This window comes from Solanum verrucosum, unplaced genomic scaffold (assembly GCF_900185275.1).
Source record: "Solanum verrucosum unplaced genomic scaffold, falcon-dt-bn FXZP01000067.1, whole genome shotgun sequence".
Classification (NCBI taxonomy): domain Eukaryota; kingdom Viridiplantae; phylum Streptophyta; class Magnoliopsida; order Solanales; family Solanaceae; genus Solanum; species Solanum verrucosum.
In genome coordinates this window covers 126,818-149,404 of record NW_026020175.1, presented here as the reverse complement: position 1 = coordinate 149,404, position 22,587 = coordinate 126,818, and the positions used below count along the sequence as shown (strand labels likewise).

The window sequence follows — 22,587 nt, the reverse complement described above, 5'->3', positions numbered from 1 at the left end:
TGATAAGTGGGACTTCCCAAATTTAATAATGAGATCTTTAGTTCGTATACTTAAATTATTTATCATTTATTTTTTTTAGTTGGTATACTTAAATTATATATTCATAATATATACTTCTGCTGTCTAATTATACTTGTCAGTTATTGATTTTGTACATTTCTTAAAAAATTATAAATAGAAGAATAATTTTATTATATCACTTTTGAATAAAATAAATACAAAGTCTTGAAAAATGTAAGAGGAAACTAATTATAATTAATGATAAAGGTAAATTAGGAATTAAGTGTAAAATTATAAATTGATTTAATCAAGTGGATAAGTATTGTTGGATATATCAAAATAATATAATGGACAATTGTTGTTGGACAAATGAATTATTTTCTTCATTTAAAACGAGATGATCTACTCTTTTTTAGTCTATTTTAAATTGAACGAGCATTTTCTTTTTAAGGCAACACTTTTAATTCAAACTTTACATTTGCCGTGTTTAATGTCACAAAATTAAAAGACATTTTGATACATTTGATATATTTACTATTGAGATGAAGAAAGTGTATGTTATATATTTATAAGTTATTTTTAATTTACTCTTGTATGGACAAGTATATAAATTAATTCTTCTTAAATTAAATATTACTCCTGATAGAAAGGACATGTGTATTAAGTCAAAGAGGATGGAAAAAAATCTAGTGGTGTCATTTTCCAAGAGATCAATGCTGTGTAATGAGTCATCACTTTCACTTCTAGAGAATTCACTTTCACATAAAAAAGACCTCTAGATTGCGAATTAGTAAGAGCCTGAATTGATTTATTTTAATTTTTTTTTAAGTTAAAACAATTTTAAAATATTTAAATAAATAAATAAAATATTTTTAAATACTTGATTTTAAGTTAAAATAATAAATACAAGTCAAAATCTTAAATTAAATTTTAAAAATTATTGATGCTTAATTTTTATCCCCTCCGTCTTTAATTTATGACTAGCTCGGATTTTGAAAATCAAACAAAAAAATTTGTTCGTGATTTATTTAAATGCTTCTTAAATATTTTATTTTGCTAAATTTTATGATTTATCATATTTTTTATTTTATTTTTGATGAAACCTTTCAGCAGACACCTAAAGTTGTCACGTCTTTATACATAAACACTTAAAATTAAACTTGTATATTTTAAATATTCATAATAAGTTTTTGATGTGTCATTTAACACTTTATGTTAACATAACATAATTAATGTGATACACTCATTAACAACACGTGAGTACTTGTATATTTTAAATATCCGTAATAAGTTTTTGATGTGTTATTTAACACTTTATGTAGACATGACATAATTAATGTGATACACTCGTTAACAAAACGTGAAAAACTTGTTTAGCTAATTTTTATTTTATTTTGAAGAAATAACAATACATAAATATTCCTGTATAAATAAATTTAAAGAGTTAAAAGGGGAAAAAACAAGGAAATTGAAATGAAGAAGAGGTAACTAGGTGAAGGATGATAATTGATTTCTATCTAGCCCGTTTAGAACTTATCGTTCAACTTATCCTAAATATATTTGTTTACAACAAATTTTTAAATTGCAGTAATTTAATTGTAACAAAAAATAAAATAAAATTAATTTTATTAAAGAATCTTATCACGTCTTCTCTCCTAAACTTCTCCGAATTTGAGCGCTATTAATAACATATTTTTCGAATTGCAAAACGTATTTGAGTCAATGGCGGATTGGTTTAATTAGTAGAAGTTTGGATATATATATATATATATATATATATATATATATATTATTTTTTATTTTTTTTTAGAAATCTACCTTCAAATTTCGATCTAAAACGAATTAATGTTTATCATAAACTAACTCAAACTCTATTTGGGTTGTCCAATGTTTCATCATCAGTGTCCTGTTTATAATACCCCAATTCCAAAGATGGAATATTTCACAACATATATAGAAGCAGAAATTATCACAATTACTACTAAAATGTGAATTGGGTAAGTTTTATTTTTAACTTTTGTTCAGTCCACAAAACAATAGTAATAAGAAATTTTTTTTAAAAAAAATACAAATTATAATAATTAACAACTTAAAATATTTATATATATAAAAAAGTTGAGTTGAAGCTCAAAATTGTATCAATGTCATTAAAGTCCCACATGTGTGTCATATAACGATGCTTGGCATATAGAACACCTTTTTTTTTTCTTACGTACATTTACTGACAAATTAAAAATATATCCTGACAAATACTTGTTGCGTAAAAGTATATACATTTCACATGTCAAATGTATAAATATATTTTAATTTTATAATTTTAAATTATCATGCATATATAGAGTTCGATTACTTGTTTTCTTTCTTAATTTTTTTTTTTTTTAAAAAAAGGATTGGAGTTTAACATCAAATTTTTCACTCCCATAATCACTAATACATTAAGTATTTGACCGAAAAATACTTTACCTGATTTTTACAACAGATTTGATCCGCTAGATATGATATCGATCGGTCTTTATCGTCTTATTAGATTTATGACTATATTTTGTATTAAAGATACTTATAAATATGTTTATACGTACAAGTTGTTCTTTTGTTTGTATTTTCTTCTCAAAAAAAGAGAGAATGAAAGTCAATTTTAAGATACATGATCTGTCCTTTATTACAGTCTACAGAGAGTCTTGGGTCAAAAATTCAAAATTAGATCTTTATTGAGAAAATTGTATTAAATAACAAATTATTAATTCAAATTAAATGCAATTGTCTTAGTTTATTTTAATTGTAATTCGCAGCAAATATCCCCTTTTTTTGCCATCTGGTTCGATATACAATTAGTCATTTCGGTATACAATTAGCCATTTCGGTATACAATTAGCCATTTTATACATTTCGGTATAAAATGCGTTTTTGTTTGTATAAAGCGAGAGAAAAGTGTATATACAAATACATATATTTTCGTTCTATACACTTATAATTATACAAATACAGATCTTATTATACAAATTACAATGTATAAATGAATTTATACAAAACTGAACAATTTGTATAAAATTGGATGTTTGTAGCGAATTATACAAATCAAAAGCTCCATAGCAAACATAAAATTTGTTATGAAGCCTAATTATGCAAATTATAGTTATAACATACAAATATGATTTTTATGTTTGTTATATGTGATGAAAGTTGCTCATCTTTATTTTGTTTTGTTTTCATGGGCCGGGTACTTTTGGGCCTATCCATAGTCATTTTCCTTAATGTTCTTTATTTATTCATTTTATCCAAATAATAATAATAATTCAAACTCACAGAAACACAAATTTTAGCAGTCTTCTTCATCTAGTCAAACTATACATCTAATAGTACAATAATGATAAAAGCATTTTAGGACTTCTACTATAGAATGGAAATGATAAGCTTTGATAAGGTCTTATGAAACAAAAAAGATGAGTTTATAAAATGGAGATATACCAAAAGATATGTCTTCTAGTTTTAAATTAAGTATTCGGAGGTTAAGTAACTAGGGCAAGATACAGACTTTAGAGCAACAAGTCATACACAAATCAGAGTGACTTCACTACCTAAAGAAAGAAAGTTGCTTCCGCAGTGTCGAAGAAGACGTGTAAGACATCGATGGGCCGATGCTTCTTTATAGTAAGGCGTCTTGAAGCATAATTTTTGACTTTTTTTTCGTGTCTTATGGGCATGTTCACAAAGGAAAAGGCTCTCCATGGGCAGCGTCTACTTCGGCGCAAAGGAGAAAAAAAATTAAGTTGGGGAATTGTATTTTAAATATGGAGAAGGATGCCCCTCAACTATTTGAATTGGTATAGAACTACCCTTCATCTACCTTTTGGCCGTCATATACCCTTAATGTCAACCTTTTGGGTAAAAAATACTCTTATATCTAACGGTTCATACTCCTAAAGTGGATAAAGAGCAATATTTTACCAAATCTCATAGTTTAAGAGCATTTTAGGTCATTTTTCGTTAAAATAATTTGGTTATATGTGGGCTTATATGATTGGCCCGAATTTGGATTTCATATTAAATTAAAAATTAAAAAAGATTAATCCTCTACTATCTACAACCCCCCCCCACCCCACCCCACCCCTTCACTTCTTGTGTCTTCCACCTTTTTCCTTTTTGGATCTTGTCCACTATTTCAAATTTTAATTTATTTTCCAACTTAGGCCAAACCAAGGGAGAAAAAAGAGGAAAATAATGATGACATACATATAGAAACAATTAGTTCAACAAAAGATGATTTAATTAAGAAACTATGTACGTATAACACATTTTTCTTGAGTATACCCAAAATTCAAAATAAAATAATAAATATAATCTTTTCTTCTATCCCATCTCAACCCCATCATGATAATAATACAAATTAAAAGAATATGAACATGTAAGTTCATTTCAAGTTTAAGTCCCTGATATCCTAATTAAGAATAAGAGATTAAAAATAGAGGAAATGAACAAGACATTTGGATAATGATAGAAAATTTTATATTAATTAAAACAATTAAAAAATTAGATGGACAATCAATCGAGATGAGTATAAATTTTAGTCCGATCCTCATTTATGAGTTAATTTATATTAAATTGGGAGTTGATTTTGTTAGCGGAAATGTGAAAATAAAGAACAAGAAAGAACAACAATATTTAATGTGGTTTGGATTAGAATGACCTACGTACCCCAGAGCACAACTACTTGAATATTTTAACAAATAAAGGAGAGATATCCCAAATACGTCTAAGAGAATTGCTCTACTAACTCTCTACTCTTCTAATGTATTTTGCTATGAGTTTAGAATGATTTCAACAATGAATAATGACCTTCCTTTAATAGGTGCCAGACTTGGGCTCCAAACACATAATTTTTTATTATAAAATTTATCTTCCACAAATTTTAGTTTGCTCTCCAAATTAAATTCCTAGTCGAGTAAATTGGCACATGAAATTTTCATCCATTGGGTTTGACTGCACAAGGACCAAACCAACTCTTTCAATCTCCACATCTTAGAGTTGATTCCAGCTGAACCAAACTCAATTCTGCCATAAAATATGTCAACCAGAGAGCTTCTTTCACTGCCTTTGTTGCTGCCATATATTCTGCCTCTATTGTAGACAAAGTGACAATCAACTGTAAAGTTGATTTCCAACTAACGAAATTGCCAGCGAAAGTAACGATGTATCCAATTGTGGACCTGCTTCTATCAAGATCCCATGCATAGTCAAAATATACATAACCAAAAATTGAAATACCTTTACTTTTTCAAAAGGTTAGGCCAACATTAGAAGCTCCTTTGAGATATCTCAATATCCACTTGACAGTTTCCCAATGTCTTTTTCCTGAATTTTCCATGTACCTACTTACCACACTTACAAATTGAGCAATATTTGAATGTGTACACACCATAACATACATAATGCTACCAACTACGTTAACATAAGGAACCTTTGACATATGCTCCACTCCATCCACAAACTAAGACATTTGTAACACTGAAAGCTTGAGATGGCAAGCTAACGATATACTTACATACTTGATCATATGCATATTGAATCTCTCAAGAACCTTTTCAGTGTATCTCTTCTAAGAAAGATGTGCAACATCGTCTTCTCTTAAAATCTCTCAAGGCTTTTTTTTTGCAACTCTCAAATCCTTCGTGTCAAATTCCTTGCTCAATAGTTTCTTCAAAATATTTATTTTTGTGATGTTGTTAGCAGTAATAAGCATATCATCAATATATAACAATAAATAAATCATAGAGTTAACAGTCATCTTCTTGTGATACACACAACTATTGCACTCTTTCAGAATCCATGTGTAGTCATGAATGCATCAAACCTCTTGTACGACCATACATGGAATTGCTTCAAACCATACAATGACTTATTCAGTTGGCATACATTATCTTCATTACCTCAGCTAGGAAAACTTCAGGTTGATCCATATAGATTGTCTCTTCTAGATTACCATGTAAGAAAGAAATTTTGACATCAAGCTGTCGAGACTCCAAATCAAATTGTGCAATCAATGTTAGTAGTACTCGAATTGTGTTATGTTTCACGATTGGAGAGAAGATGTAGCGACCCTTCCGAAATAATATAAGCCAATAACTCACGAGATTTTTATGCATATATTGTCCTCACACTAGTAAAAATGAAATAAAAAGAATATTACCAACTTTCGAGCACCCCAAACTAGGTGGTTCATGTTTTACACAAGCATTCAAAATTAGTGGTAAATTTAATATATTACAAGACTTGGGCTTACACACCCCAAAAGAACAAAACATATAGCCATACTTATATTACAACCCATGGTGACATGATCAGATTAGCCCTCTAAATTTCATGTAAATATACAACACATAGATCATGTATAAGTCCCAAGGTTTATACAAAATATAGATGCCTATATGCAAATGTGTTCTTCCTTAAAGCTCTCAAAATCTCCATCTCCAATGGCCCGTTTCATGCATCCTCTCGATCATTCCCTACGATAGAAACAACTATCGCTAAGCATATAGCTTAGTGGTGTAAAACTATAGGTTCTGAACCCTCAGATTCACAAAGCTACCTTTCTCAAGTCATAGGCAGCACAATTGAAACATAACAAATAAATCAAGTAAACAATATATAAAGAGTATCAAGTTTGATAGTTAGAGATCCAAATGTCAAGAACGCTCATAGCATCATTTTCCAAAAGATTCAACAACAAGGCTCGCCCAATATATACATCATGTCGTCACACCAAGCACAAGCAGGTATCAAGAAGGGCCGATGCCCTGTATCAAGAAGGGTCAAAGCCCAATAATCAAGAGAACCAAGAACCATATTAAAAATTGCTTTCTAGTTCGTACTTAAAATGGACAACTTTCATTCTTAGGACAGACTAAAAGTCCAGAGTCAAGATGGCAAATGATCCGAATCAAGCGGCATGCCAATAGTGACAAAGTCACAGCCACAAGAAGGACAGGTCCCAACAAGAGTGCCAAGTGATCAAATAATCCGTACAAGTGGGCGAGTTACCCAAGCGTCTTTAATGTCTTAAAGGACACCAACACGACAATGCAAAGTGACAAGAGGTAACCAAGGTACCAAGATCAACCTTCAGATATACCAACAGTTAAAAGAGTGCAAATAAAAGTTTATACACAAACCTCAGTGCTTTAGCAAAGAAACAGTCCAACACAACTTCGCGAATTCAGGCCGTAGACCAATCAACGTTTCGAGGTCCTCAACTTGTTCACGAGTATATACAACCTTAAAAATTCAATTAAACAACTTCTTTAATTCCTAGTATCTCAATAATGTCTAAGTAAAACATGATTATCATCACAAGTAAGCTTAGCCTGTACAAATACGACTATGCTCCCAAATAGTGATTTTGGCCAGCCTAGTACCTTATGTCGCAACTTAGATTTGAAAAGAAAAACGACAAAACTAGACTTTATAACCTTCATGAAAGATGTAGGTACATATCTTAAGGTTGCAAACAAACAAGAATCACCGCAAAAATATATTTTGTACAAAAAGATATATTCAAAACACTAACGGTTGTCCATACAGGATTTCTACTTTTGAACTCTGGACAGAACTTGTCCTAAGTTACATCCCATATTTCGAATCCATAACAGCTAAATTAGAGTTTTACATAGACATAAGAGTTGTAGGTCTACAAATCAGCTTTCCATATCATATTTATTCACTGTAAAGGAAGTTCTATAACTCAAGTTATGCTTTAAATACTAAACACTACCCAGCTCCAAAACAGATTTTACCACTTACCAAAAAAGAAGTGTGTCTCGAATTCCAGCCAAAAGGGGGCCAAGTTTTTCTCTTGTGATTTTGAAGAACAACTTGTTAGATAATGTTCTAAGGTTCTTATACTTCAGGTGAGACAAATTTGACTAGAAGAGGTGTCAAAATATAGTCTCAAAGTGATGTTTATCATAATGCACATCTGTCTCCAAAAGGTGGCTGCCCAAATAGTTGTGTGCTGCCCAAAATGCATACATATACACACACACACACACACACATATATATATATCCTTCACTTCATTTTAAAGTTATACATAATTCTAATTAGAATATTACGAAAATACTCCAATACAATACCTTAAATTACAATCACAATTTATGTTAAGCAAGTTTTCAATTATCACAAAACTTTAAGTTCCCAAAATGAGAACAAAGCATATTGTAGTAATTAAGTAACGGTAAATCGACATGCGAATCTTGGTTAATATTTAGGGGTGTTATAGAAGATCTCATTATAGCCAATTCCCTCTTCTGAATATATATATCCCTCACTTCCTTTTAAAGTTATACATAATTCTAATTAGAATATTACGAAAATACTCCAATACAATACCTTAAATTACAATCACAATTTATGTTAAGCAAGTTTTCAATTATCACAAAACTTTAAGTTCCCAAAATGAGAACAAAGCATATTGTAGTAATTAAGTAACGGTAAATCGACATGCGAATCTTGGTTAATATTTAGGGGTGTTATAGAAGATCTCATTATAGCCAATTCCCTCTTCTGAATGAAATCTTTTGCAATCAATCTTACCTTGAACCTAGAATCTTCCACTTCTGGTATACCTTTTTTTCTTTCTGTAGACCCATTTGCATTCGACTGTCCTCTTCCCCTTTGGCTTTTCAACTAAGACCCATGTCTATTTTTGTCAAAATAATCCATCTTTTCCATCATGACTAACCGTCATTATGAAACATCCTTGTAAGAAGTTGCTTCAACATATGAAGAGGGCTCGATATCCTTAATCTTTTCTTTTGCAGCTACGAACGCATATGCAATCAGATTTGCTTGCTCTATAAGACGTTCCAATTTTTGTATATGCCTTTTATCTCTTCTCTTCGCAATTATGTTTGGTTTGTTGACAACAAGTCATTGAAGGTAACATCTCTACTAAATACAAAATTGACTAAAGACAAACACCGAAGTTTATACCCTTTTAATCCATCTACATATCCTACGAATATGACCTTTTTAGCCCTTGGTTCAAGCTTTCCTTCATTAACATTATAATAAGTTGGACACCCAAATATTCAGAATTATGAATAGTTAAAGGGTTCGCCCGACCATACCTTATTTGGAGTCTCAAAGTCAATCCCTGATGTTGGAGATCAATTGGCAATATGAGAAGTAGTGTGAATTGTTACATCCCAAAACACTTTGGACATTTTGGCTTGTTAGAGCATACAAGGAATCTTCTCAAGAACAATATTGATCATCCTCTCAGCAACTCCATTTTGTTGTGATGTGCCTGACCGCCTTATGTCTTATGATCCCATGAACCTTGCATAACTCATTGAACTATTCACTACAAAAATCCAAGCTATTATGTACGAAGATACTTGATTTTTCTCTCCATTTGATTTTCAACCAAAATCTTTTATTCTTTAAATGTTTCAAAAGCATCACCTTTTGCCTTCAAGAAACGCATCCAAACCTTTCGTGAAAAATCATCAATGAATGTAAGAAGATACCTCTTACCTTCTTTCGATGGAAGATTAAAAGACCCCTTAAATCTGAATGGATGTAGTCTAGCACCCCTCCCTTTTTTTGCTTGCCAGTGCTAAAGCTGACCTTCTTCTGTTTCCCTAACACACAGTGCTCATAAAATTTAAGTGTGCTAATCTTTTCACTATTCAAAAGGTTGAGGTTGCTCAACATTTCCTATCCTCATGCACTTATATAACCTAGTTTCATGTGCCAAAATTTTGCCTTGTCATCATCAGATAACTACATGTAAATGTATTTACAGAGCTAACAATGGTGTTTCTCTGCTAGTGTGTAGAGGCCATCTTACAGTTTGGCCTTCGGCATGACTAAAAGGTCGTGTAGAGGCCATCCTATAGCTTGGCCTTCGGCATGACTAAAGACATTTTAGTCACTTTCATGGTGCTTCATTCGCTTATATACATGTAGCCTTGTTTATCCAAATTGCCTAGGGAGATCGAATTCTTCTTTAGATCAGGAACATGACGGACTTCTATAATAGTCCTCACGATTCCATCATGGTAGCGAATTTGAACTGAACCAATGTCAACTATTTTTTCAATTTGCATTATTTCCTATTATTACGGTTCCTCCACTTGTCCCATAGTTGTTGAACCAATCTCTTTAAAATGTCATTTGCAAAGTACAACCAGAGTCTAACACCCATTTTTTTGTCATAGACTCCAGTATTGCATGATATTGTTAGTACATATTCATCATCAAAATCATGTATCTGCTCAACAATGGATGCATTCACCTTTTCTTTGGACTTTGACATAGGGCAATTTCGTTCAAAGTATCCCTTCTTGTGATAACCCCAACACTCCACATTGATTTTTTCTCATGAGACTTTGATATGTACTTTGATTTGCTCTTTCCTCGTTGTCTAGTACGACCTCTCATAAAGAGCCCACTAGTTTGTCACCTTGTCTCCTTCAAAATGCCTCTGCACATCACAAGATTTAAGTGCTTGCTCAAGAGTGATAGGCTCTTTGCTATACATAATTGAATTCTTAATATCACGATGTTTTGAAGTCAATGATAATAGCTAAGCACATGCAAGTTTCTCCTCATTTTTTTTAATTGCAGCAATTTGTAAGTCCATCAGAAGTTTATTGAATGCACATAGATGGTCTTGAAACAAAGTATCCGACTCCATCTTAATTATATGAAGACATCAGTTTTACAACATCCTTGTTGTCACCAATCGATCCTGGTAAATCCATTTCAGCCTTTTCGATAATTGTTTGGTCGTCTCCGTGGTACTTGTACTCACTTCACAAAACATGTTAGGTGCAAGGGACAGTTGGATTACACTCAATATATCTCCTCCAATCTTCTTCTTGTCGGAATCCAATGTATAATCGGGGTACTTTTTGTCAATAACATGTATTGAACCTTCCCTCCACAGTAACACTATCACGTAAATCTTCCATGTAACGCCCACTAAACCTATCAATTTCAAACTTCATGAAACTCAGTGTTACTTATTTTTTTCTCTTCTACTACAAAGTATTTCAAAATACAAAAAATTAAAGTAATTCTTTTCTGATGTGGAAGTTCAGACTGTGCTGCCATAGAGCATACTCAGACATTACCTTGGCTCTGATACCAATTGTTAGCAGAAACGTGAAAATAAAAAATAAAAAAGAACAATAATATTTACCGTGGTTTGGATCAGAATGATCTTACGTCCACTAGAGAATAATTGAGTGTATATTAACAAAGAAAAGGGAGAGATCTCAAATACATCTAAGAAAGTTGTTCAACTAACTCTCTACTCTTCTAATGCATTTTGATATGAATTTAGGATGATTTCAACAATGAAAAATGACCATGATCTTTTATAGGTGGCCAAACTGGGCTCCAAGCACAAATAAAAGAAAGAAATACAAAATTTGTCTTCCACATATTTTCTTTCATTGGGCTTGACCATACAAGGACCAAACCAACTCTTTCAATCTCCAAAATAGGCTAATAGGAAGATATCATGAAATTAATAATTTATAAAATATTATTTTCAAGTGCACCTGATCAAAATATAAATCATATGTAATTTTTATTATTTATGTCTGAAGGGTAAAAATTTGGATCAATCACATAAAGGAACATAATAAATAAATATTTAATTACTTTAGGGATGATTGCTAAAAATAAAGGTAAATATGAGTAAAATGTTAATATCGAGGATATTTTTAAGCCAAAAGATTAACGTCAGGGGTATTTGGGGACCGATAAGGGAATGAAGGATAATTTTTTGTACAAATTCACATAGTTAAGGAGCACTTTAGACCTTCTCCGTTTAAAATATATATACTTTTAAGAAAAAATTAATAGAGGAAAAGGTGTGAGGAGATTATCCTCTAAATGGACATGCGTGGCTTTCACATTTTAGTAGATGAAATGCTTATAGGTTGAATTTTGTGCTTTAGATAATCAATGAAGTCTAACTCTTCAACCTTTCTAACATAGTCATAATATAATTATACTACTTTATGTATTTTTTTTATATAGCCACAATATCTCGTTGTTAAAACTTATTAGGTAATCCATTTCACCCATGAAAATCATAAAGGACAAAACAAAATCTTTTAGTATATGATATTTAATCTTTTGCTTTCTTAGTTGCTTATGAAAATTCAAGTGAAATGCAACTGTCTATAGTCTTAGATAAGTACATGCATAACGATATTTTAAGTTCTTTTTGTATGTGAGAAATGAGTATACTGACTATTGAAATTAGTATAAAAATAGGTGTTCATCGAATTTTATATCATGCTAACTATTTAAGTTTAGTAAATGAGTGTATAATTTTATATTTATAGATTGTGATATTCAAATTAGGGGACACACTGAACGAAATCGTTTTATAAAGTTATTTCTTAAATGTCACGCGTATCAAAAGTGTGCCGTGAGCCAGTGATTGAGAGAATTGGTGCTCACCAATTTTTATGCATTTTTTAAAATTATTTTAATGATTGTAATGGATAAACAATATAATATATATGGCTATAATATTTAATTTAGGTGATGCCAATTTATATTTTTGAAAATAATGATCAGCAGATTTTTGAAAGAAAAAAAGTCAATTAGTCTAAGTTGGTTACTAACTTTTAAAACAAAAATAAAATCATCGAACCTTTTAATTTTCTAAGTGGCCATTCAAGTAAAATGACCTTTCAATTTTCAAGTGAACTGTTATTTATTTTTTAGGAACTCCAAAACTTCTACAAACCTTCTTCAAAGTTGAGAACAACCTAACAAACTGAACTTTCAAGTTATGAAAAATCAAATATGCAAAATAATTATCACTATAAGAAAAGTGCTCATTACCTGGGGATTTACCTGGGATAATATAGTAAAATCCCCATGTAATTTGATTACCTACAAATTTTCTCGTAAAACGAAATTTGATGGAAAACCTTCGTAGGTAACTCTTACCTGCAGATATACAAGATAGGTAATTTACCTGGGGAATTAAAATTCATAGGTGTTTTACTTGCGGATTTATCTGTGATAACTATAAAAAATTCTTGCGAATTTTTTGTCAAAATTTCTTATAAAAATGAAATTTCTTGCGGATTTTTGTAGAAATATTTCGCAAGCAATTCCCCATGAAGATCCCCAAGTAAATCTATAGGAGTTTGGAGATGAAATTTTGTGAAACAAAAGGAAATTTCTTGCAGATATACATGAAAATATTGCTCAAGATAATTTCTATGAAAGGAAACCCGCAATAACCAACAAAAAACACAATTCACGTTATATCACTTTCATTCAACAAAAAACAGATTTCATAATCCCTATGAAAAGAAACTCGCAAGATCAATATGATTCTTAAACCGGCAAAAACAAAATACAACTCAAATTTGAATCCTAAATAGTACTATCAACTATCTCAATCCTCATTATAGTCACTTTCATTAAAGTTGTCATGGGCAGAATCACTGTCATTCACACTATCACAGTCATCACCACTTTCATTCTCATAAGCTTGATTGTCTTCTTGAGATGATTGCTCATTTGTAGATGATGTGTTGTATACATGCTTCTTCAATAAGTCTAATTTTCCTTCCTCATCCTCTTATTTTTCTGACACTCTTCTGCAATTGAGCATATAAGTCAACATTGGAAGCATTTACTCGAGCTTTAATCAACTCATCAATTTCTCTCGATAAAGATGATGTTGATTGTTTAAACGATGCCTTTACAGATCGACCCAGGGAGCCAAGACCTTTAACTCTTCCTTTTTTCTTTCCACCAACAAATTCCACCCAAATATCCATTTCTATTAATTGAGAAGGTTGACTAGCTAAATTAGTTTCTCTTTCGATATGTGAAGCCCTTTGAGGAGCTAATAATTCTTGTTTCTTTTTGTTGAAATTAACTTGTAATAACTTGTTTCAAGCTGCAATGGGTGCATTAGTATTCTTCATCCATTCCATCTCAGATTGATTCAAGTAAGGAGTGAGAATTTCCGAGCATTTAGAGTGGTAGCCGTTCAACCATTGAATCTCTTCGGGCACAGAAGGCTAACTGTTGGAATGTATGCGTCCGCCGATTTCGATAGGACCAGGTCCTCAGCACAGTTACAATAACAAACAGTAAAATAAATGCTGAAAGTAAAGATTGACAATCAACTTTACGTGGAAACCTCCTTGCTCAAGGGAGCAAAACCACGACCTGTTCTCAACAGGACTTTTCAAACTGCTTCCACTAATCTTCTCCAAGCAAAAGTAAAAGCCAGTTTACACAATGAGATTAGCCTGCTAATCTCCACACTAAAAAATACCTCTTATCACTTAGCTGAGCCAGAGCAGATACAACACTACCCACTATACTAATCCTAACCGGTTAATATATACTTTAGAGTAAGAAACTAAGTTACCCTTACCCTAGTTCTTACAATGATTCACACAAGTTTGAAACGTTTCTTTCACAAGTGAAACAAATCCTACAATATAAGCACGATTACAAGCAAACAAAGTAACAGCTGGTACAGAAAGCAAAATGAAGCACTTATCAGGTCCCTGCTGTTTTTGAAGCTTGAAATGTCTCTCTTTGAATGAATAATGAATTAGTTGTTTGAGTTTTGAATATATCAACCATGAAAAGCCATTGTCCAATGTACAAAAAACTACATCGCTTCTGATTGGTGAAGTACTCTGCAGCTTCACCAACTTTCTGACGCGGATAACTTTTACAGTTGTTCAGCACTTTGACCACTGGACGAGTATTCATACTTTGCAGAGGACCAGGTCCTTGCACTTGTGAGAAGATCATCAAAACATCTAGGAACATAAGCACTTATCAATTTCCCCCTTTTTGATGATGACAAACAACATGCATAACTCATCGCGTGAGTTAACAAACATTCATTCAATAACTGGTGTTCCCCCTTAATCCCAGAACGAATTGCAACACAAAACTTCCCCCTTTTGACATCATTGGAAAGGTGAAGCAATAAACATATCCAAGTTAAAACATAGGGCAATTAAGAATTCAAGGCCACAGGCCACACATGACATGCGTATGAAAGCAAAAAGAGATGATAAATGCACACATGAACAGGGCAGAAACATAGATAGCATTAGATCACAAATACTAACCAATGTAGTTAATCAAAACAACATAAAGCCACAAGAGTTTTGAATCATGGGTTAAGGAGAAAAGAAAAACTAGGGAAACAAGACACTTTTAGGACGGAGGGGGAAGGAGATTAAGGGTGCGCATAAACAGAGACAGACGCTTATTTGCATCTTCATGAGCCTTGATAAGCTACTTGTTGAGAGCCTTAACTTCCTCACTGAGTGAAACATTTGTGTTCAGCAACCTATCATTTTCATCCCTCAACTTTTGCAACACCTGCTCATTTCCATCACTGGTACCAGGTCCCCTCGAAACCGCCTTCTGTAATTCAGACTTCAGTGTAGCGATTTCAATCTCCTTGTTATTCAGAATCTCAGTAAGAATAGTCACGTCCCATTTAAGAGCAGCCTGCTGCTCTAGAACATCTGCCACTTGAGATCTGCCTCTAACTTTTCCTTCAACACACTCACATTCCAGCAGGGTAGCAGCAGTGAACATCCGTTTGGTGGTACCAGGTACCCCTCTTCCCAAAGACACTTCGAAATGGTTGAATACAAAATTTAGCAAGTAACCATACAGAATCCCATGTTTTGCCCTTTTCCAAGTCATTACCCTGTGCATGTGCTCAAGCATCCGACCAGGGAGATTAATTTCCTCAAGTTCATCCAATTTCTCCATGAGAAACAGATCAGTAAAAGATGTTACTGTCCTTTTTTCTGAGCGTGGAACCAACACCTTGTTAATGCACTCAAAGAGCAATTGGTACTCCCCCTTAATAAATTTGTTTGGCAACCCTGCATGCTTGACTTTCCCACGCTTGGTTTCCCTTGTTGAAAACTCACTAGAAGGTTGACAACTTTCAATTGATCGTATTCCCTTCATCGGTACCCCTAGAATAATCCCTAAAGTTTCCTCATCGATAAGAATCTCAACACCTTTAACAGTAGTTCGTATCCCCCATCCTCTAGAAGGTCCATCCAATAATAGAATTATCGTACCTTAGGATCATGAAGGTAAGGTGTTGGGGGTTCAAAGAGATGACCCCATTCTTGTAGAGAAACAATATAAAAAAGATTCGACATACCAAATTCTGTCATAATATCAGGATCAAAAACTCTTCTATTCAGCACTTTTTGTTTTTCCATTTCAGTGACCCACTCGTCCCTTGTCATTTCAAGATCTGCAACTGTGCTTGGATCGGACGGACCAGGTCCCTTTGTTCGACTTGATTTAACAGTAGTTTTCTTCCTCACTTTCCCCTTTTCTTAGCCACATAAGCAATAACATCCTCAGACTCAGTATCACTAGACCTGATAGGGAGAGGTGTAGAGGTAGTCTTTTCAGGTTCAATACCTTCCCTCCTCCTTTTCCTGGACCTTTTCGTTTGAACTCGGCTTGCTGTTATGGCACTCCCCACGACCTTTTGTGTTTCACTCCTTGTAACATACTTTCTTTAGTCCCCTTTAGAGTGGGACATAACCAACTTTCCCTTTAATTATCTTTGTCGCTCCTTCTCAGACTTAGTAGGTTCATCAATGTGGTTAACTTCAGTAAGGGGAGTGGTGGATTCACCCGTTTCACCAACTCCACAAACTGGAGTCGAAGGAGTTTCATCTGGAGGGGGTATGAAGAAGTTGAAAGAACTAGGGTTTTCAACTTCTTGAGAGATAAGAGTCTGGAAAGAAGAAACAGAGTTAGACATTTTGGGAGAGGAAAGAAGATACTTGAAGAACAATTAAAGAATCAGAAGGAAATACTTGAAGAGATTTGAAGAATTTGATTCCCTAGGAACTTAGTTTTAAATAGAGTCAAAAGGGTATTGGGTCCCTAACAGTAGCGACCTTTGGTTTTTAAACTGAAAAGACACTTGAAACTGATGGATGAATGGGCGAGAGACGTGTGACAGTGATGTCGACAGACATGCAGTGTAGCATAAGTGATACTAACCTCATGAGGATCAGGTCCCTTTTTTAGTTTGTGACCCTGCCTGTATGGTTAAATCTTTCCTTCAGCTAAACACACTATGAGTGTATACCTGCATTAAGGTAACAGAAGTGAATTTTTAAGTGACAAACATTAAACAAGTTTAGATACCTGCCCTCCTTAAGATAGTCAGCAAGAAGGAGCTTTGTGCAAATTGTCAGGGGATTAGGTGATTTTGGGTATCCCTAGCCTCATCTTATTATTAATGAAGGATTCTTTACTCAGTGCCTTTGTAAAGATGTCAGCCAGCTGATCTTCAGTTTTGCAGAACTTCATCACCACATTTTGCTTTTGCACATTGTCTATTAGAAAATGATGCCTCACGTCTATGTGCTTTGTCATCTTATGCTGGACAGTATTTTTGGCCATGTTCATAGCACTGGTGTTATCACAAATAAGAAGAATGGTGTCAGTGAGTACACCGAAGTCTTCTAGCTGTTGCTTAATCCACAATAGATGTGCACAACAAGATGCAACAGCCACATACTCTGCCTCTATAGTGGACAATGCCACAGAGTTCTGCTTCTTGGTTCCCCATGAAATCAGTGATGATCCTAGAAAGTGTGCCATGCCTGATGTACTCTTTCGATCTATAAGAAATCCTGCATAGTCAGCATCTGCAAAACCAATTAGATCAAGTGAGTCACTTGTTGGGTAGAAGAGGACCAGGTCCTACGTTCCCTTCAGATATCTCAGAATTCTTTTGGCTGCCTTCAGATGTGACTCATTTGGTGCTGCTTGAAACCTTGCACACATTCCTACACTGAAGACTATGCCTGGCCTGCTTGCAGTGAGGTACAGGAGTGACCCGATAATTACCCTGTACATGGTTTGATTTACCTCCACACCATCTTCATCTAAGTCAAATTTCACAAATGTACTCATAGGAGTGTTCCAGAACCTTTGCCTCAAATAAATTGAATTTCATGAGCAATTCTTTGATATACTTCTCTTGACATAGTGAGGTGCCTTGACACGTTTGTTTGATTTGCAAACCTAGAAAGAAAGTAAGATTCCCCATCATGCTCATTTCGAATTCACTACTCATCAACTCAGCAAACTCTTTGCAAAGTGAGTCTGAGGTGGCTCCAAATATGATGTCATCTACATATACCTGCACAATCAGCGACTCCTTACCTCTAGATTTTAAGAACAAGGTATTATCAATCTTACCTCTTTTGAACCCATTGGCAAGAAGGAACTTTGACAGGCGTTCATACCAAGTGAAATGACCCAAAAAGTTCTTAAAAATGTGCTTCGGAAGTTACCGGAAACTTGTTTAGCTATATAAAAAAAAATCCGTTTCATTTTTCGAAAATTCGACTTCATATTCTTGTTTAGGGGGTCAAATTGAGTGGGAAATGGGTCTAACCCAAATTTTAGAGCAACTGTATCAAAATCCGAAATTTCCAAGTGAAGCCTTTTTCGAGGATCTACTTTGGAGGGTCATATCTCCTAGCACACAAATAATTGGGTGGCCCATAACATATACATGGAAATCCCTTTGAGTTAGCTACCTAACTCACTTCGTTTCACCTCATTCGGAGTTCGGACGAAGAAGTTAGGCCCATTTTCGTAAAATCTGTCCGGCAGGAAATGCAAATTTCCAGTGACCGAAATTACTGTTCACCCGCCTCATTTTTTTTTCTAAGTGTTGAACCATTTTTCCAAAGGACATATGTTATTTCCTATATACCATTAGTTCAATTCCCATCTCTAAAACATTTCCCAAAACATCTCTCCCATACTTAGACACATTTTCCCTCAAGAACCCTAATCCAAAACCTTCCTCAAGATTGAAGAGACTCTTGCTCCAAGTTCCAAGCTTCCATTGAAGACACTCTCAAGACCTTCATAAGAACTCAAGGTATGTGGTGCTGAACTCATGGGTCCTTCCACCCATAGTGCCTAGACTCTATTCTACTCACTAATTCATTGTTTAAGTTAAGATTCATAAATTAGTCTTGTTCTTTGTAGTAATTTCCTGCACATTGAATTTTAAACATGAAAAGTGATTGTTTTGAGCATGTTGTGACTCTAGAACTTGAATCTAAATTTGGAATGGATGTGGAGATTTTCATATGGTATTGTGGGTGTTAAAAAGGGTGTTGTTGTAGGTTGTTCATTGGTTTGGCTGCATAATTACTACCATATTTTCCATGCTCTTTGATTTCACTACATGCCTTCAAGGTGTTTGACAAAATGTCCAACTATGGAGAATTGATGAATCGATGCTTTAAAGCTTGAGTTATGAGATGTATGGCAATCCAGAGATGTGTTGATGACAAACTAAGCTTGTGTATATGTTCATTCCATACGTGAGATTGCATTAGAGCCTAATGGGAATTTCCTATATAAAGTGTTGCATGACCATGCCCGGTCCGGGGGAAAGAACCGGACAACCATGTGAGAGGTTTATATCTCACCACCTAGGATGCTTGGGGTGTGACCAACATCAACCATGTGAGAGGTTTATATCTCACCACCTAGGATGCTTGGGGTGTGACCAACATCAACCATGTGAGGGGTTTATACCTTGCCACCAGGGTGTCCAGGTGTGAACGGCATCCCCCATCCTAAGTTGGGGTTATAGATTGGTTGGATCATGCATACACATATGATATCTACTATTAGTATAGATTTACTTAAACATGTTTTGACTTCACTTTGATCATGCATCCTCATATTGTTATTCATAATGCCTATGAAACTATTTCTTGTATTTCGATTGTGTCCTTGTCTATTGTTGTGTTGCACCCCGCATACTTAGTACATTCCAAGTACTAACGCATATTTTGCCTACATGACGTCACCATGTAGGGACCGGAGCTACTCTTGATCCTTCTCTCCATTCACGTGGCTAGTACGATGCTTATCCGAGTTTGTTGGTGAGTCCTCAATGATTCGAGGGCTATGTTATGTTTCCTACTCCTATGTTTTGAGACTTTAGCTTGCAATTGTATTTTAACTATGAGGGGAGCCGGTAATATGTCATGGCCCCCGTCCTATCTATGTATGTAGATGTGTGCGTTGGACAAGTATTTTGTAAATGAGCTTGACTCTTGTTCTATGATGTCATTTTGAGATAGTTTGCCCTTAGTCCCTATTTCCCGTTAATTAATGTTGAATGTACTTCCGCGACTGATGAAGTGTGATGACAAGTTTGAGAGGCTTGTTTGGGGTCCCTTCGGGTTCCTCATTCGCCATGTCACGTCTAGGCCCTAGGCTTAGGTCGTGACACCAAGCTTTGGGAGATTGTTTTAAGTCGTACAAAGCTTTATCCAATTTCAGCACATGATTTGGCAGTTCTGCATCTTCAAAGCCTGGAGGATGTTTGACATACACTTCTTCTTTTAAGTTCCCATTCAAGAAAGCACTCTTGACATCCATTTGAAATAGCTTAAATTCCATGTGAGTGACAAAGGCTATCAAGATTCTGATTGCTTCCATTCTGGCTACAAGAGCGAAGGTCTCATCATAGTCAATCCCTTCCTCTTGGTTGTACCCTTGCACTACATGCCTTGACTTATTTCTAGTAATGGTTTCATGCCCGTCAAGCTTGTTTCTAAAGACCCATCTCGTTCCAATCATAGTTCTGTTAGGAGGTCTGGGGACCAGGTGGCAAACATTGCTCCTCTCTAACTGATGAAGTTCCTCCTGCATAGATATTACCCAATCTGCATCTTGTAAAACATCATTGATGTTCTTTGTTCAATAGATGACATAAAGGCTGAATAGGCAACTAGATTTCTTATCCTGGATTTAGTTTGAATTCCAAAATCAGGTGGAGATGTTAGATTATCCAATGGATGTGAGGATTGATGTTTCCATCCTGACTTTCTGACTGACTCCACTTCAATTTCAGCATCAGATTCAGCATCATTATCTTCATGATTTTGGAGTGGATCCTCCTGAGTAGTATCGGAGGGACCATGTACTCCTGTAAAATCAGTAGCAGTTTCCTTTGTGACCTGTTTGTTTCTAGGGTTTAGGTTGTCCTTGTCTTTCCTTTCCTTGATCAACTCCTCAATCTCATTGTCACCATTGTAACATCACTTTTCTCAGATTCATCAAAGGTCACATGAATGCTCTCTTCAACACAGAGAGTTCTTTTGTTAAACACTCTGTAAGCTTTGCTAGTAGAGGAGTATCCCACAAACACACCTTCATCACACCTTGCATCGAACTTGCCCAGGTCATCCTTTCCATTATTTAATACATAACATTTTCCCCCAAATGGTTTAAGGGGAGCAATAAAGGACTTTCTGTCATTCAGCAATTCTTAAGGTGTTTTCTTGATTATAGATCAGATAAGACATCGATTTGTAACGTAGCATGTTGTGTTGACCGCTTCTGCCCAAAAGTTCATTACCAGCACTGAGTCAATTAGCATAGTCCTTGCAATATCAACGAAGGTCCTGTTCTTTCTTTCAACCACTCCGTTCTGCTGAGGAGTTTTAGGTGCAAAAAAGTTGTGATTGATTCCATTTTCAGCGCAAAATCCTTCAAGTTGAGAATTCTCAAACTTTGTTCCATGGTCAGACCTGATGCTAGCGATTTTGCAGTTGACCTTTAGTTGAATGGCTTTGGCAAAAGTGATCAGGATTCTAACAATCTCGTCCTTTTTCCGCATAAACATATTACATGTGTACCTGGAGAAATCATCAACAATCACAAGAATATACTTTTTACCTCCCCTGCTTTGAATTCTGAAAGGTCCACACAGATTCATGTGGAGAAGTTCCAAAGGTCTGGTGGTGCTCACACCCTTCTTTGCTTTGAAAGAAGATCTTGTTTGTTTGCCTTTAGCACAGGCGTCACAGACTTTGTCATTGGAGAACTTCATCTTTGGTAGTCCACGGACCAGGTCTCCTGCAACAAGCTTGTTAAGTAAAGAGGTACTTACATGACCCAGTCGTCTATGCCAAAGATTTGTATCATCAGTTTCAGCACCCAGACATGACAAGCTATCTCCTTCAATAGAATCAAGATCAGTAACATACATATTCTTGACTCTTTTTGCAGACATCACAATTTTCTTAGTTACCCAGTTTGTAACCACATACCCTTTAGACATGAACTTGACTTCCCTTGTTGTAAATTTAAGACACACTTGAGAGATTAAACTTCAGACCATCCACATAGTGTGCATTGTCTATAGAATGATCTGTAGTTCTTCCTATCTTGCCAATACCAAGAATAAAACTTTTCTTTCCGCCGCCAAATGACACACCACTACCTTGGTGTGCTTCCAAAGAGAGGAAGTTTAGAATATTTCCAGTCATATGCCTTAAGTATCCACTATCCATTACCAGCATTGAATGCTCCCTCTCTTCTGCACAAGAATCACTTATTAGACTTAGGAACCCACTTCAGACGGAGTTCCCAATAACTATCAAAAGGCTTAATAAGAAACCTTCATGTCCAGGGGGCAAAGTGTTTTTTGTGAAATGGTAACGGGGACCAGGTACCTTGTGT

General features: G+C 34.6%; 1 pseudogene; it reads right to left on the bottom strand.

The window, feature by feature from the left end:
* Nucleotides 1–13,435: 13,435 nt before the first annotated feature.
* On the bottom strand, nucleotides 13,436–13,823 carry LOC125828889 (uncharacterized; annotated as a pseudogene).
* Between the last annotated feature and the right edge of the window lie 8,764 nt (nucleotides 13,824–22,587).